This window comes from Thermobia domestica, chromosome 12, assembly GCF_964235325.1.
Source record: "Thermobia domestica chromosome 12, izTheDome1.hap1.1, whole genome shotgun sequence".
Lineage (NCBI taxonomy): Eukaryota > Metazoa > Arthropoda > Insecta > Zygentoma > Lepismatidae > Thermobia > Thermobia domestica.
This window is the reverse complement of record NC_137465.1, coordinates 74,608,818-74,627,508: the sequence shown is the minus strand read 5'-3', so window position 1 is coordinate 74,627,508 and position 18,691 is coordinate 74,608,818. Positions and strand designations below refer to the sequence as shown.

Here is an 18,691-nt window from a genome sequence, read left to right as displayed (position 1 = left end):
GGTAGAGCGTTCACCTCTGGTGCTTGGGGTCCCGGGTTCGATCCCAGCCCCCGCCAAGTGAACTTAGTGGTAGACAAACACCGTGCTCGTGGGTTTTCTCGGGGTTCTCCCGTTTCCTCCCACTTTCTTCATTCCACCATTTCACTCATCTCTCATCATCACCATCTCCTTTAGCCTAACCGGCATAACCGTGGGACGTAAAACTTAATGATTTCATTTCATTTTTCAAAGGAGAGGCATGTTTCGTAAAGCCGTCAGATTTTGATTTCACGAATTTGTTGTGTATTTTTTATTTCTTTTCACAATCTTGGTAAATTGCATATTATTATTCTTCAATTTTCAACTAGACGTAATAAAGACATAAAGAAACCAAAATATAAATTTTATATCAATACTTTTTCAAAGGAATATTAACGTTGGAAAGTTAGTTGTTGTCACGTTATATCTTATTTATTTAGTAATTTATTTATTTGTAACTTACCTTACCAAAAGAATTTAAGGGTACAGCTTTCTCCAAGCACTTAACCACGCACAAACTTGAGCTTCTGCAACTTTGTAAAAGCTTAAAACACAAAGAACACAAAGAATTGTTTTTTGAGCTACACATTCTTTCATATACAAGATTGTGATATTAATTTTAAAAAAAAAGAAACAGGCAACTAATATAGCATAGAATACACATTTCCATAAAGAGAAAAGCAAAGATATGAAGGAGAAAACATGAAATTTAGTATTTTATGTCTTATAATAAATACTGATACTTACCAATTTAATGCAAACGCCTAAAGTAGGAAATGTCAGATATCTGGTTTGGCAACACTCAGGCAGCGACCGCAGCGCCTAGCAGTTGGAGGTGATGTGTTAGGATAAACTATGTACTAAGTGAGGAGCAATAGAACGGCAGTGTGCTGAAAACCGAAAAAAAGATGATAGTGTAAAATAGGCGAACTCTCTGGGGACAAATTGTTGGCACTCGGTTATGTTGCATAAGCGTAATGAAAGTGGCAAGTATGTTGGAGTGTGTCACAAGGTACAGTGTCAAAGTGATTGCCTACGAAACTTACGAGAAAACCTTCCAGCAACAAGGACTAGTGGTTCGAAGAATACCCTCAGTAACAGGTCCAGCTAGTATAAAGCAGATTATCACTCAGCCTTGCAGTTCTACTGCGAAACAAGTTAATATCTCAGTCCATCACGAGCTACATGATATGTACACAAAGGTTCGGGTTACAAAGGCGAAATGAATGGTGCCGCGAACAGACAGTATGAACCGTTGATGAATAGAAAAATATAATACGGTCGAATAAGTCAACGTTCACTTTATTTCAAACTACTAGCCATGTAAGTTTGATGGACGCCCAAAGAAGCATATGATCCACGGTGTCTCCCCCTCCTTCCAACACGGCGGCGAATGTGTATATTGTGGGTTACGATATTCTCGTTTTCAGTGGGTCCTGTGGTGACGCTTGCCAGTCGCGTCACTCCCCGTGATTTTGTCGCGATTTTAGGGGACTGCATGTGCGTCTTATTGTCCAGATGTTTTCAGGTAATTACGCTATGTGCCAGCATGATAAAGCGCCCATGAACACAGCCGGAGCTGTTGCAGCGTTGTTTGAAGAACATCAGTATGAAGTTAAACTCTTTCTCTGGTCTGTCCAATTCCCGAACTGAGCATAATTAAAGATATGATGTCCGTTTTGAAAACAAATTCGATGCAGATTTCCACCACCATCCTCTCTTGTGAAATTGAGTGATGCACTACACGCGAAATGGGTAATATTCCATTTGCTACCACTCACGACCTCTATGACTCATTCCACGTCGCTTCAGAGTTGTTCTGAGAGCGAAAGCTAGTCCAACAGCATATTAATCAGATAAGTTGCACTTTCTTTTAGGTTTTTTCATAAAATTGATAAGTATCTGTATGTAAATATATATGTATAAACAATAGAATAAAAACTTGCATGAATGTCACTAATAAGATATGTGTCCCTTTAATGTATAGTTAATATCCTGGTAAGACGAGGATTGTTTAGTACCATCTCGTGCTATTCATGTTTAGACTTTTGTGTAAGAGACCGGAGTTAACGTTTTCTTTTAATTAGCAACTATCGAAATGTCACCTTTGACTTAGCCAAACTGTTTCATTGCTGTGTAGTATTTCTGTGAAGAATTTGAAGTATGAACCCGATTTATGACAGGATATCTTCTTTTTATTTTTTCTCAGGTTAACGCCATTTTCCATTCTTTTCTATCCTAAGCAACATTTTTTTTATTTTCCGTGTACTTTTTCTTTCCAGTATCTTGTATTATTTGATCCGGATATTTTAATTTCGGTCTTACTGTGTTTTTTCTGTCATCCTCTCTATAGCTAATAGTGTGACTTCTCCATGTACTATAATGTATCCAGTCATTCTCTCTCTTTTTCCTTAAAAAATGTTTAGTACACACCTCTTTTCTGCTACCATCCAATATTTTTTTATGACAGAATATATAAATAGCAAATATTATCTTGTTATATTGTGTCTCTTTAGTGTACGACGAGCTAGATGTGGTGAATATTTTATATGAAACGCAAGTCTAAGATTCTGTAAATTTCTTCTGATAATAGCCATGAGAACTCACTATATAATCGTGTGAATTATTCATTGCTGTACCTTCAACTGAAAATAAATTGAACATAATTATTTTGCACTTATTAGTAGCGCTTTCATTGCTTATCAAGAAGACCAGAATAAGCTGAGTCCCAATAACCAAGGTATGGAAACACTATTCCTTTGACTGGTTTCTGGTTTAATTTTCAGAGATACCAATGAAATAATTTTAAGACGATTTAATGATGTAAGAGACCATATGTTTTTTACAAACTTTATGTTTGACATTACAGATTTTAGTAAGTACAGATTTTACTCTTGCAGTGAATGTAATGACAGTGTTAAACAATTTTGTATTTGAGAACTGATAGGAATGAGAAACGGTGCCAATTAAGATGTATTCGGATTTTGTTGCAATTAAATCTAATTCCTAAACCATAGACCAGTCACCGACTTTCTTAATTTGTTATTTATTTGCTAAATAGCATTCAAAATATTTTGATAGGATTAAGAAACATAAAACTAAAAATCGTCCGCGTACGAGTATATGAAGTATATACAATACAACAAAATTTTAGGAAGATTGTTGATGTAGAGAATAGAAGAAGGGGACTTAGTATGGTACACTGAGCCTCTCCATTATAAATACAATGTTATGCCCAGGCCTGTATCTCACATGAATAGCGCTCTGAACATACTGTAAGTAAACACCCTTCACGACTATGACATTTTATTCTTATAATAATAACAAACTAGAACAATTGCCAGTTTTAATTTGCAAGGAATTTCATGCTTAGCCCTCCTTCGGAGAGTTTTCTCCTTATCCACCACGTATGAATCTTCCACCTTTCGAAATGGCAAATAGTAATAATAATAATAATAATAATAATAATAATAATAATAATAATAATAATAATAATAATAATAATAATAATAATATAATAATAATAATAATAATAATATGTAGTATTGACATACTGATGGTGGGAATATAACCTTATTTTTTCGATATCACGGATCTCTCTTGCATGAAAGCAGTAGGTGGAGCTGTGATATTTGGCAAAGAAGCAGGAGTAAGCCGATAGACACCTTCCTATGATGAATTGTATGTCAAGCTGCTTGCGTAACAGATCCAGATTACTTCCGGAACAGATTTACCCCAGTAAAAATATACGAGAGAATAAGCATACCCCAGTTATATCTAGGAACCAGATTACCCCTAGAATCAGATTACACCCCGTACAAAATAAGCAAATGAACTCCTCATTTAAGTAGTGTTATATATCTAATCCTACACCTTCCAAAAATTAATTATTGTACCTCTTGTTTTATTTCTAGGTCTGAATATGTATCTCACTCCCCGAAATAAAGTGACACAATAACACCCTTAAAGTAAGAATTGAGATGAATGTCATTGAATGTACAAGTATATGGATGGCATTGGTACTCCAAACTAATCCAAACTAACAAGCACCTCCAGGGAGTAATCTACACTCCCCCAGCACCCCCCTAACACCCCCCAATTTCTTTACACACGCCCCTGGATGGAAAAGGAATTCTTCCCCACATCCAATTGTATCAATCAGTATCATATAGGTTATTTATTACATCAAGTTAAAAAAGGTTTAGCGTTTAGGAAAGAAGGCAATATTCTTACTTATTTATTTCACCTCAAAATACGAAGCGACCTCGTTCTCACGTAGGCTCCGAGAACCACATGACCTCGTTGCTTCGGGCGGTGTTTCGATCAAAACAATCGACAAAACAGACCCGCTCATACCTACCCTTCTGAGCTCCGCGGTGTTTCCGAGAAAAGAGATTGATGGATAGATGCAAATGACTGAAATTGGCAACGTCCTGAGCGGTCATTCACCTATCTCCTCCTCAATAAGGAAAAATGTGACAACATAGTAATAAGCCTATACCAGATTCAGTTGGTAAGTGCTACTCTGCAAGTGATGTATCAACGGTTGGAAGTTAGAAGGGTGTAGTCAAAACGTTTCTAGAAATGAAGAGATTGATCGAGCTAAGAATTATATATATTTTAGACTGAGTCTAGTGTTATTTAGGAACGCATTTGTCGCTAGCTTAATTTTTTGTAAAGTGTACTTTTATTCACGTAAATTCATTGAGCGGATTATTAAAATTACATTAAACAAGACAAAACAAAAAAGATACAAAATATTTGTGAATTGAAAAACTGGATTTCTAGAAAACAATTAACTCAATGAATAATTTTCTTATAAAAGATATTCAGAGCCAATAACGTAGCAAGGAAGAGGCAGGAGCGGATATTAAGAGCTCAATTAATATTACAACAATTAACGTTAACAACAGGGTTAGAATATTAAAATAATGAAATTGTAGCTATGTACGGTATTAATTACTAAACAAATATGATTTCAGCATGGGACGAGGGAATTTTTTTCCCAATTTATATCTTGGGAAAAAATCATCCACTAAAACTTGCTGGGGTGAATAAATTGAAATAATTGCAGAATTTTGCAAAATAATTAAAATAATTCGTATATAGTCACTTCACATGTAATTACTGAGTAAAATAGTGGTGGTTAATTCCTAATACAGTGAAACCTCTCTTCACCCTTTGACTACCAACGGGATACATGTGTCCCATGCGAATAATTCAAACATCGTTGGGAATTTGTTTTTAGAAAATTCTTTAAAAAATACATGTTGTTTTCCCATCGGGTCAGATATGTCCAGGAGATTGTATTTAGTTTCCAAAACTGTGTACAGATGTCAGGATTTTCCCACATTAAAAGAGTCGTACATATAAAAGAATGTTTACATTTAAAAAATTAGTAGTCAAAGGGTTAACGGGCCTCTCTCTATAGTGGACACCTTCATAAGAGGATAAACTTTCTTATTCTTCCATGCCATAAATATGTGTGGTGTGGTGTTATGAGAGAGAACCCTTCCTTTTAGGGACACTGCTCATTTACGGACAAATAATCGTGTTCCCCGATGTCCGTTTTGAGAGGTTTCACTGTATTACTTAGTTTAATAATATTAATAAATGCTCAAATGTGTGAACTTCCTATATTGAACCCACCAGTGCGAAGTGCTGATATTATTATGATTATTATTATTATTATTATTATTATTATTGTAGTAGTAGTAGTAGTAGTAGTAGTAGTAGTAGTAGTAGTAGTAGTAGTAGTAGTAGTAGTAGTAGTAGTAGTAGTATTTGCTCTTCTCTCTGCCCCCACTTCGTTGTCATTATTTCGCACCCTGGAAGCACTTTCCCCCTAAGTATTTTGAATTACAGTATTATTTAGTATTTTAATTCCAAATCATTTCTCTACTAACGCCATCCTCCTCAGAATCATATACAGCACAACTTATAATAATTATATTTAGTTGGTACATACTATTCAGACTTAACAATAGGGTCTATAAATAAAACTTTTTTTTTCGAAATCATGTTATCCTTAGTGCCCATTTTGCCGAGTTACTATAACATATAATAAATATCAAATCGACGCTTCAATTTTTAAAGTTGCAGCCATTGGCTTGAATTTTTTTTAAATGAAAAAATCGAAGATTTTTTTAGAAGTTAAATACTGTACTTATTACCTTACACCGTGTTATCCTTAGTAATGATCATTTTTTTTAATAGTTCAAATTTAACATAGAGAAACAACTAAAAGCATACATCAAGTTTTCAGATGCCACAAAAAGGAAAAAAAAATCGATAAACTTTATAATATTTTGTAAGAAGTGTGATAACGACCTACCGCTATGGAAAAAGTGACTTGTCAACAAGATAATTCACCATGTCACAAGGCCAGGAGTGTGATTCAGTGGTTCGAGAAATACAATGCACAGTGGGCAGATGCAGAATCTGACTGGTAAAAAATAGTACTCCGCCTATACATGCAGTATATGATCACTATCCCAGTAAAATTATTACTCGGTGCCATAAGTGACAACTATATATTCAAAACAACTGAGAAACGATGCGTAAGGGAGAAATAATGAACTAAAAGCTATGAGATAAAAGAAACGAAAAAAAATAGCCAAATAGAGAACAATGTGCTTTACCTGCAAAGATTGAAGAGAGAAAGGATCTAATCTTTCAGAGGTCTAGAACATCATCACTGTAGTCTTCGTTGTCGCCGTCTGCATAGTTATTATGATCATCATCATCCTCATCGACGTCATCGTCACCATCATCACAGTTATCAGTATCGCGAATAATGAAATGAAATCTTTAAGTTTTACGTCCCACGGTTATGCCGGTTAGGCTAAAGGAGACGGTGATGATGAGAGATGAGTGAAATGGTGGAATGAATAAAGTGGGAGGAAATGGGAGAACCCCGAGAAAACCCACGAGCACGGTGTTTGTCCACCACAAAGTTCACTTGGCGGGGGGTGGGATCGAACCCGGGACCCCAAGCACCAGAGGTGAACGCTCTACCACTGAGCCACCGCACCCCCAATATCAGTATCGCGATTTTGGCCATGGCCTATTTCACCTTCCTGGTTCTGTTCCTGGTTTAATAGCAGGTTCTGTAAGTAATTTCTTTACATAAGGGGGGAATGAGTATTGTTTTTGCTTCGGAAAGGAGATTGAAATGATAGGATCGGACCTCAGGAGGAACATGTGGAATACATCGCGAATATTCTCTTTTCGAGAAGTTTTTCTTGCATGAGCTGCCCTATTTGCTCTAATGTGCTTATATGTTGCTTCTTGAGCTTCCTCGAAGACCATTCCGATAGGCAAGATGGCTGCCTCGTAATAATATTCGTAATTCAATATTGTTCATATTTTTAGGAGTAGATCCACATATTATAGCACTTTTGAGGGGAAGTTTCTGTAACAGAGTTGCACATCTTCCCATCCACCAGTGTGATCACAAGTTCAGGCATAACATTTACTTCCTTTTGCTGAATTAGTACATTAGTAGGCTTCAAATGATGTATTTGCGTTTCCATTAAACGTGCCTCCTTTCTCGACAGTTTAGTTGTCTCTTTCTGGTACAACAGCTTAATGGGTCAACAAAATCTAGGCGATGATGGTCTGGGGTTTTGCCACAAACTTGCTTTGTCAACCTCCTCATGTGATGTTGAATACAACTCTAAGGGAACGAAGGAGATAGCAAACATATCGGAGTCACTATATACACTGTTCCACTGTTCGATTCATCTTCTGCTTGAACTTTATGCTTTTATACACTATGACAACTGCTTCCATCGCAACCCCACTTACACACTAGTTTGATTATGTCTCCATCTCTGACACACTGTTTAATAACATCTTCCTGTAAAGTCACGATGCGCTCAATTGTCTGCTCTATTATTTCTTGTAAATGAACTTCGGCCGACACGTCAGTTACTATAATATTCTCTTCTCTGAGATAACTCTCTAATTTTGCTTTCCGCACCACATTATACGAAGGATATATATCACAATGTTTTGCCTTTGCGCCTAGTCTCAAATTGGTATACTGTCTTTTAGATAAATTGTTATCTACAATAAGTACTACGGCTTCATCCGGAGAATAAGTGTTCGGATAGAGTTTTGGCGAACGACAAGACTTCTTGTATTTCGTTGCTCTCTTAGGTGTCGTTTGAGTGATTTCTTCTAATACAACTGCGGCACCACTTTCTCCAGCAGCTCTTAATGACCTTTTGGTAGCCAACACCAGCTCTTGCTCAGAATGCAAGTAACGAGTGGTTTTCCAAGGTTTTTCAACTACTTCTTTCCGAATCTTTGAAAGGTTTACTAGGTCTGTCTGATTTGATTGTCGAAGGCCTATTCTCTTGGCTTCGAGAGATCGTTTTTAAAGCAGTAAACGTTTATCAGAGAACTTAATATGTCCTTCCAACCAATCATTATGTTTGGATAAAAATCTGTCAGTCGTTCTATTACACAGTTTCCAACACTTACCTAAATCACCTTTGAAGGCACTTAAAGTCACTTTCACACTGCAAAGAACATCCAGAGAAAGGCTTTCCATTCCATATTTGTTCGTAACATACATAATTATTAAGTGCTTAGTTTGATGGTTTAGAACGCAACACCTCGTACAGGTCCTTGCGCGTCACGGCGAGCATGTCCGGCTCTCTACACCTACCTTTGAAAATAAGATAAATATTAAAATTGGGCAAGAATGGGCAGTAGGTCAGAACTGTATTTCGAAATGCATATCAAAGTACACCATAACGAAAGACCTCGATACAGACATGGACGTACATTTTTAAATGTCAATTTGAATTTCCAATAGCAGTTCTTTATAGTGTTGCCACGAGACGGGACAGAACCAACTTAGACGAGACACGAGACGAGACAGGCTACTTGTCCCGTCTCGAAAACGAGACGAGACACGAGACGAGACGGGACGTCTTGTGAAATGGCTCGTCTCGTCTCGTGTCTCGAAAATGAAAACGCTGGCGGGAATGGCCAAGATTGAAATTGCCACTGGTCATATAGATTGCAAAAGGAAAATCCCCTTTGTGAGAAAACATGTTGAAAAGCCTTCATAGAAAAGTGTCCTCTGTCTATTGAATGAAACAATCGTGATACATGAGCTTCCAGGAATATCATCCTTAATGTCTTGTCCCCAACTCCCCTTGCTGTAAACTGAGGAATTCTCTTTTTTTTTATTTCTGGCTGGAATGATGACAAACAAAATCAAAGAAAGGGAAGATATTTACAAGGTCAAGAAACCGAACTACCACCACCATCTATTCAATTTGAAAACTGGGTAAGGTCTACACTTGTCTTTATTCTCTGGTGGCGGTATTCTTTTTGCTATATGAACCGAAAACGGCAATTGAAGTATGTCATCTTGCAACTAAAATTCTGTCTTCTCTCTCTCTCTCTCTCTCTCTCTCTCTCACACACACACACACACACACATACACATACACATAAAAACACACTTTTACCATTTTACCAATCGCTCGCTTATTATACAGCAGTCATGTTGTAAAATTCACCTCTTCGTTTGGAAGGCTGGCGGAGGACAAAGAAAGCAAAGATATTATCGACGAACCCTTTACATTGTTTGCTTTCAGCAAATTTATGATACTAATAATAACACTTTAGGTAAAGAAGTTTTACAGGGGGACCTTCGTTTTGTTACGCAGAAATGTTTGATCTGACCAGAGTGCGAAATTGCCCTCTGCTTCCATGTTGAGAGGAGGGGAATACTTCCCTTTCCTAGTGAATAATATTCATTAGGACCTGAATTATCTTCAGAAACTGTTTCTTACAGGCATATAAAACCTCTCGAACTTAATAAGTTTAAAGAACATTTGGTATAATATTCATGGAACTCCGTTAAAAACAGAAAATGTCATGAGAATGATCAAAATTCGAACATTGAAGAACATAATTAACAGAAAAGAAATAGGATACCCAAACCATATTTTTAAACCTGCTATAAAATGTATATCCTATATTTTTACTAATTCCTTACTCCCATGAAAGTATCCTGGGGAGGATATTCTCTCCATGTTTTTCAGACTGAAATCCTCTTATCCCGTACGATTTCCCCCCTGACACAATACGAAAAAACAAATGTTGTTAAAATCCATACACATGACCCTTCCGGGACTCAACCCGGGGCCTTCAAGCCCATGGTCTATCGCCGCAGACCGCTCAGCTTGGTATGAAGATGTACGTTGTATGATTGCGAATAGATCCCGACAATATAAGAAACTTTAATCCAAAATGGCCACCCAAAAATCAACTTTTTTTAGCCACTAGCTAATCTGGATGTACTGTCATGAGTTTCTTACACAAACGGGGCAACCACCATATAGTAGCACACATCCCGCGGTTATGGGAACAGATTTGAACCATGGAGGTGAAGACTGGCCCCAAGCATTCTTTCGTCCGATGTGTCGTTCAGCTCCCATTACTATGGCACTTTAAGTAGAGCTTAGTGTGCAGTAACATATAAAATTTTAATCAAATACTTTCCATTACTCAATAAAATGATTTGGTTCCGAGCTTTTTAAAAAAAAAATAAAATAATTGCAACAAATCTAAATATGCTAAAATGGAAAGTAGTTTTTGGATTGTTATGGGTTAACTCTGTGAAACCTAAAGGCTGGAATATATGAAATCAAAGTGTACACACATATCTATCTCTCTATTTATCTCTATATATCTTTCCATCTCTCTCTCTCTCTCTCTCTCTCTCTCTATATATATATATATATATATATATATATATATATATATATATATATATATATATATATATATATATATATATATACAGACACTATAAAGCAAGTGGGCTGATAGTATACGATAGTGTCGGGGATGATGACACCTTTACATCGAACTTTGCTTGTCGTGTAAACATTATTTAACATTAGTGTCTTCATCTTCGACGTACCTATGAGCAATTTACTGTATATTCGTGTATTGAAACTGGTGAAACAAATTTCAATGTTTTAGAACGTTCAAAAAAGAAGCCAGGGTCGAGAAGCCTCAGACAACTAACAGCAGAGATATATTATCTTGTAAATTGCCTTGTGAGCTTATTTGAATTTATTTTTAAGACCTTTAGGCAACTTTGGCCGAATGGATGATGATGGGAAAATTAGTGGAATGAAGAAAGTGGTAGGATACTAGACAACTTCGAGAAAACACACACATTCGAAAAATGAAATGAAATGAAATGAAATCTTTGAGTTTTACGTCCCACGGTTATGCCGGTTAGGCTAAAGGAGACAGTGATGATGAGTAATGAATGAAATGGTGGAATGAAGAAAGTGGGAGGAAACGGGAGAACCCCCAGGAAACCCACGCACACGGTGTTTGTCCACCACAAAGTTCACTTGGCGGGGCTGGGATCGAACCCGAGACCCCAAGCACCAGAGGTGAACGCTCTACCACTGAACCACCGCGGTCCCCACACACATTCAATGTTTGTCCACCACAAAGCTCACATGGCACTAACCGAGATCGACCGACTACCACATACACCAGAGGTGAAGGCTTCACGGTGTAGCTACCGTGACATTTCTTGTCTTGTGTGTTCTGGGTAATACTTGTAACTTACAAGGGAAGAGAGGAAGATTATATATCGAAGTGGAAGATGGTTTATATACCAATCGAAAGCACTATTGACGCCTATTACAAAACTGTAATAAAAATTTTCTGAATGCATATACTATGCGAGTTATATGAATATATAGAGTGTCCAGATAATCCGTTTCCACCCCTTGAAATCGCAAACGATAAGACAGATGCTAAAACTGGAAAACACGTGTTTGATCTTTTTAAAAGTACAACGTATCAAAACAAAAATTCTTGTCACAAGGCCACCCGCAGTGTACTGGGAGGGGTCCAACTAAAAAATTACAAAAGGTAAGGGGTCAAGTAGCATATCGTTCGAAACTTCTTGGGAAATGAAAGAAGACGGAACAAGTCTCAATACTCTAAAATTACCTTGTGCAAAATGGCGGCCGGTCAAACTGTCAGCAAAAACGTCATTGTAAAGTCGGTGGCCACCCCCAAAAAAATACTGAAACGGTGAGGCAGATGTCAAAACAGGAAAACATGTGTGTCATCATTTCAAAAGTACAATGATTGGAAGTAAAAATATTTGTCTCAGGTTCCTCCACAATGTCCCAGGCGGGGTCATGCTCAAATTGTTCAAATGGCAAGAGAGGTCAAGTAGCACATCGTTTAAAGCTGTTATTAAATGAAATCAGATAGAACAAGTATGGACGCTCTATGATAATACTGTGCAAACATCTTGCATTTTAGTTGTTCTTTCTGTAACCGAGTTTTAGTTTATTTTCACTTTAATTCTTTTACTCAACGGAAAGAAAGGAAATGCCCCTACTGTGAGATTCTGCTCTTTGAGCCCAGTAATGTCTAAATAAATAAATAAAAAAAAATAAAATAAAAGCAAATTAAGACATAAAGAAAAGAAACGACAACATTTGACATCTTTGAGTATAGAACTGACTAGTTAACATATAATGTACTTCCACGAACATAAATAAGTAGAGGTTGGAGCCATCAGAAGTAAATACTCTTACCTCTACTTATTTACGTTTATGACGGCACAACAGTGGTACTTATGCTCGTTATCTGGTTTATCAATTATAAAATGATTCAAACGAAAGAATTCCTTGCACCAGGAACAGTAAATACAGGTGTACGTACAAATGTCTCAGAATGAAAACAAGTGCCGATTGCAAAATGGAAAGTGAACGTGCTCAGAAAATCGAAATGAAGATGTACATTTTGACCGGCCGCCATTTTACACCGGGTAATTTTAGAGGATCGAGACTTGTTCCGTGTTCTTTTATTTCTCAACAGCTTTATTTGACTATATTTGCCATTTGAAAATTTTGAGTAGGACTCCGTCTGGAACCTTGTGGAGGATCCTGGGACAAACATTTTTACTTTCAATCATTGTACTTTTGAAAAGATGACACACATGTTTTTCTTTTTTGACATCTGTCTTACAGTTTCAGTTTTTTTTTCTTTCTTTGGAGGGTGGCCATAGACTCTACAATGACGTTTTTGCTGACAGTTTGACCGGCCGCCATTTTGCACAGGGTAATTTTAGAGAGTTGGGACTTGTTCGTCTTCTTTCATTTCTCAAGAAGTTTCCCCCCCCCCCTTACCTTTTGTAATTTTTGAGTTGGATCCCGCCTGGGACTCTGCGGGTGGCCCTGGAACAACAATGTTTGCTTTGATACATTGTACTTTTATAATGATCAAAAACGTGTTTTCCAGTTTTGGCATCTGTCTCATCGTTTGCGATTTCAAGGGGTGGAAATGGATTATCTGGACACCCTGTATATTCATATAACTCGCACAGTATATGCATTCGGAAAATTTTTATTACAGTTTTGTAATAGGCGTCATTAGTCCTTTCGATTGGTATATAAACCATCTTCCACTTCGATATATAATCTCCCTCTCTTCCCTTGTTAGTTGTATCTTGATTAGCATAGTGCAGCCTGCTACATTTTACTTTCGTTCCCATGGTATGCTGCTATATTTTTACGAGACAAGACGAGACAAACGAGACGAGACGGGACAAGACGGGACAGAACATCTCGAGACGAGACACGAGACGGGACGAGCAGATTTTTTCGAGATGAGACACGAGACGAGACAGCCTGAAGTCTCGTCTCGTCTCGTCTCGTGGCAACACTAGTTCTTTACTACGTAATTACTTCCACTTTCTAGAAATTCTTCTACAGGAAAGCAACATAAACCAATCAAACAAAACTTAAGTCAAACAGCAAGTGCATATATAGATGGTGATCAGAAAAATGGAAACACTTGTAGTTGTATGGGTTGGCAGTGGTGTCGTGGCGCCCGCAGCGCCGGACCGCTGGTGGTAGTGTGTTAGGTTAGTCTCCATACTACGTCAGGCGCAGTGGAACAGCAGTGTCCAGTGGCTGCAGTAGACGGGGGTAGTATAAAATGGGAGACCTCTCAGATTTTCAAAGAGGGCAAATTGTTGGTGCGCGGTTATGTGCAGTGAGTGTGACGGCAGTGGCTACTGTGTTAGGTGTGTCGCGTGGAACAGTGTCGAAGGTGATGACGGCCTACACAACACACGGGAAAACCACATCGGGGAAGCGGAACAATGGGTGGAAGAAAATCATGAGTGACAGGTCACGCCGGGTATTAAAGCGCATTGTCACGCAGAACCGTCGTGCCACTACGGAGAAAGTGACAGAGGAACTCAATCAGCACCTCCCCCACTCTGTTTCGACAATCACAATCCTCCGCGAATTACATAACATGAACTTACGGGGTCGTGTTGTACGGGCCAAACCGCTCATCAGAGACCATAACGCTTTCGCACGCCGCAAATGGTGCCGCGACCATGCAACTTGGACCGTTGAGGACTGGAAACATGTGATATGGTCGGATGAGTCATCCTTCACCCTATTCCCAACTACAGGCCGTGTTTATGTGTGGAGAACGCCCAAAGAAGCTTATGATCTGCAGTGTCTCCGCCCAACTGTGAAACATGGCAGCGGCTCGGTGATGCTGTGGGCCGCCATATCATGGTTTTCATTGGGTCCTGTCACACTTAGCGAACGAATCACTGCCAACGATTATGTCGCAATTTTAGGAGACCACTTGCATCCAATGGTCCGGATGTTGTTCCCGGACAATGACGCCATCTTCCAGGATGATAATGCACCCATTCACACAGCTGGCGTTGTTGCATCGTGGTTTGAGGAACATCGGGATGAAGTTCAACACCTCCCCTGGCTCGCCCAATCCCCAGATCTCAACATAATTGAACATCTGTGGTTCGTCTTGGAAACACGACTCCGGCGACGATTTCCACCTCCATCCTCTCTCACAGAACTGGCCGATGCCCTGCACGAGGAATGGTGTAAAATTCCACTTGCTACCATTCACGACATCTATGTCTCCATCCCACGTCGCATCAAGGCTGTTCTGAAGGCGAAAGGAGGCCCGACACCATATTAATCTGGTAAGTTGCAATTTCGTTCAGGTGTTTCCATTTTTCTGATCACTATCTGTATATATACCTTTACTCATAGCTTATTTCGCGAACGTTCCTTGCCTTTTCATAGGTACAATTAAACCACAAACTTTATGTTCATACCACCAAAATTCAGCGCCCTACAAAGCAGATAATGAACTATCAACTTTGACCTGCTTCGACCACCACTACAGGCTATCTGTATTTATTGATATGCAGCAAAAAACTTTGGTTATCACTTAACACAACTTGGCTGTTCGAATGTAGATTAGACATAGTTGAGAAAACTACTTTTTTTCCAGTCAGATTCTGCTTCTGGCCCACTGTGCAATGGCGAGATCCAGTTGATATGCTGACCCACTTACTCGTCGGATCTGAACCCAATCGAACATATCTCGGATGTGATTGAACGTGACTTCAGAGCGCATCGCCCCCCCCCCCTCTCCGAAATTTACGGAAATTAGGTGACATGTGTGTACAGATGTGGTTTCAACTCCATCCAGCAATCTACCAAGGCCTCATTGCTTCCATGTCAAAGATACGTCGCCGCTGTTATCAGTGCCAAAAGTGGACATATAGACTATTAGGTAGGTGGCCATAATGTTCTGGCTGATCAGTGTATGGCTAATCATATTTACACGAAGCAATATCAAATAACGTTTCTCTGACAACTATTACAGGGGAGAACGTTGCCACACATCTTATCAAATACGTATTATATACGTTGCTATCCGTTTTTCCCTCACAAGTCAAAGAAACTGCGGCACCTAAAATATTTGAGGTATTTTACAATATATTTATAAAATAATTATTACTAAGAATAACACGGTATAAGGTAATAAGTATTAACTTTTTTTTAATCTACGATTTTATTTGTTTTCGATTTCCAAGGAAATGGTGGCAACTCAAATGTTAAGGCGCCTCTGTGTACTGGAAAAGAAAGCGTGAAGAGAATTTGAAGACGTTTTTAAATTTCTAAAAATTTGGATTCATTCCTGTTTAACTTTCCTTTAATTTGAATTTTTGATTGTACGATAAAAGCTATATTCAAGGTAATATTCATGAGCGTGTTTGACGACACTGTTTTGTTTAAATTATTTCAAATTATTTCCTGCAATGATGAGTTCATTTTAGATCAGTAGCGACTCATGACTCATGGAATTTTTGTTTCCAGTTTGACTTCTTTTTAAAAAAAAATGAATTAACGTAATGTACTTTTCCAATTTCTTTAGCAAATTTTCAAAGTTGCCATCTGTTCTTTCTTTGCTTACATGACTCAACAACATATTTACCAAATTCTATCCTTTTGAGCAGAGGCGGCCCGTCATAAGGGGCCCCATGTGCCCGGCCCTCCCATCGTTTTTGTATTAACATAAAAAATGTATGTATCTTAAGGTATCCTGTTAGTATTGTTGCTATAATTTCCCTCTGAACCGAAAACAGTAGTTCTGACTCCTTCACGTCAGTTTTTTCATGTACTACTTACACTTATGGGCACACTATTCATGCGGTCAGTATAAAACAAAGGGAGAAAGGGCCTGAGCGGTTTTAGTGTGGACTTAGTATCGTCTTGCATTGATTCGTGTGGCGAACAACGTGAAAACCCCGCTTGAATATAAGTGCCATGGGCCAAGAATCGTAGGCCCTCATCACACGCTTGCACCCGACCCCTTCCGAATGAAAAGGTTTGAAGCTTGTTTGTCGCCAAAATTCGCTTTGTCTGTAGAGTTTGTTGAATCCGCACTTTCGGTTGTTTTGTCCCTTGGCCTTGCTCTCTTGTCTTACTTCTGCTGAAGGGATCCAAAATCAACTGCGAGTCCATCCCTCAGTTTAGACGTGCATCTTCTTAGTATCTTTTGTCCTATCCCCCCCGCCCCGTGGTTTCGTGAGGTTGTGCAAAAATGAAAAAAAAGTAAGCATTTTGTTAGAAAACATTACGCGCGTTTTCAATAGGTTAATCCTCAGAAATTTTCCACTTTTAAAAATTCCTTCTCGGAAAATGGCTTAGCTGTTGTGTCTTGTTCCTATCCGATGCTGAACAAAGAAAAGCTCAAATTCGAACTATCGGCCGAATATAGCATCGATATTCTTTGCGCTATTAGTAACACCAATGATTTATTATTATTCTGCGTGACAATGACGTAACAGATACATTTTCTTGGCAAGAGGGTCGAGTAATATATGGTTGGAAAGGTTTTGACAAGAGAAATATTTCGCCGAAAATTTCAAGTCCCTATGTTGATCCCATCCAAAATGGCGAGGGTTCACATTTCCTGTTCATAAAGTCCGATGCCACCCCGTCTGTCTGGAAAACGACTGCGAATATGAGAAAACGCAAAAACACGTCCATCATTTTTTAAGGGGCTTGAATTTTGAACTATAAAAGGTCCACTCCAGACACCCCCATACAGGGGTACGTGGGGTCAACTTGAAAATTTTAAATAGCAAAAGGGATCGAGTAATATATCGTTGGAAAGGTCTCGACAAGAGAAATATTTTCCTGGTCGTTTCAAGTCCCTATGTTGATCCCATCCAAAATGGTGGGGGTTCATATTTCCTGTCCATAAAGTATGTTGCCACCCCGTGTACCTTCGAAGCGACTAAGAATATGATAAAACGCAAAAACACGTCCATCATTATTTTAAGGGACTTGAATTTTGAGTTATAAAAGGTCCACCCCAGACACCCCCAGATAGAGGTATGGGGAGTCGTGCTTTTTCATTTTATCATATTCCCAGTTGTTTCGAAGATACATGAGGTGGCAACGAACTTTATGGACACGAAATGTAAACCCTCGCCATTTTGGATGGGGTCAACATAGGGACTTAAAACTTTCGGCGAAATATTTCTCTTCTCAAGTCCTTTCCAACGATATATTACTCGACTTCCTTTGCCATTTAAAATTTCCAAGTTGACTCAAAGTACCCCAAAATGAGGGTGTCTGGGGTGGACCTTTTATAGCTCAAAATCCAAGCCCCTTAAAATAATGATGACCTTGTTTTTGCGTTTTTTCATATTCGCAGTCGATTCGAAGATACACGAGGTGGCAACGGACTTCATGGACAACCTGTATAAGTGAATATCTGAACCTACTTTCGCCGGCCCAACCTTCCTGCCATTTTTTAATTCACCATAAAATTAAACCAAGGAATGAAGTAATCATGGTCCTAATAACAAAAACTTAGATATTGAATACTGTGTAACCGGCCTAGTATCATATACCAGCAGCACACGGGTAGTATCGTCATTTTTGGGAAGAATGCAATTCTTCGTAATTCTTCCCAGAAGATTTGTACTTCTTCGTGCACATTCACACAATAAGATTTTTGGCAGGTTCAGAAATAATATGTGAATTACAAATACAGTCAAATAAACATATCCTAGTTTGAACAAAAAGAAATCGCAATATATATATATATATATATATATATATATATATATATATATATATATATATACTGAATGAAAGTAGTAATCTTATGTTACTTTGCAAGAAATATACATATAAGGGTATGTGATAATTCAATATTTCAACTATTGCCTTTATAACATGCAAACTGTAAGATTACCATTAACATTAAATAGGAAATAGATATTCCTGAAAAGAAAGTT

General features: G+C 38.2%; 1 protein-coding gene across 3 annotated transcripts in view; it reads left to right on the top strand.

The window, feature by feature from the left end:
* c12.2 (von Willebrand factor A domain-containing protein c12.2) overlaps nucleotides 1–18,691 on the top strand; it is a 1,756,568-nt gene that overhangs the window by 1,514,261 nt on the left and 223,616 nt on the right. The gene's annotated exons all lie outside the window — the stretch shown is intronic.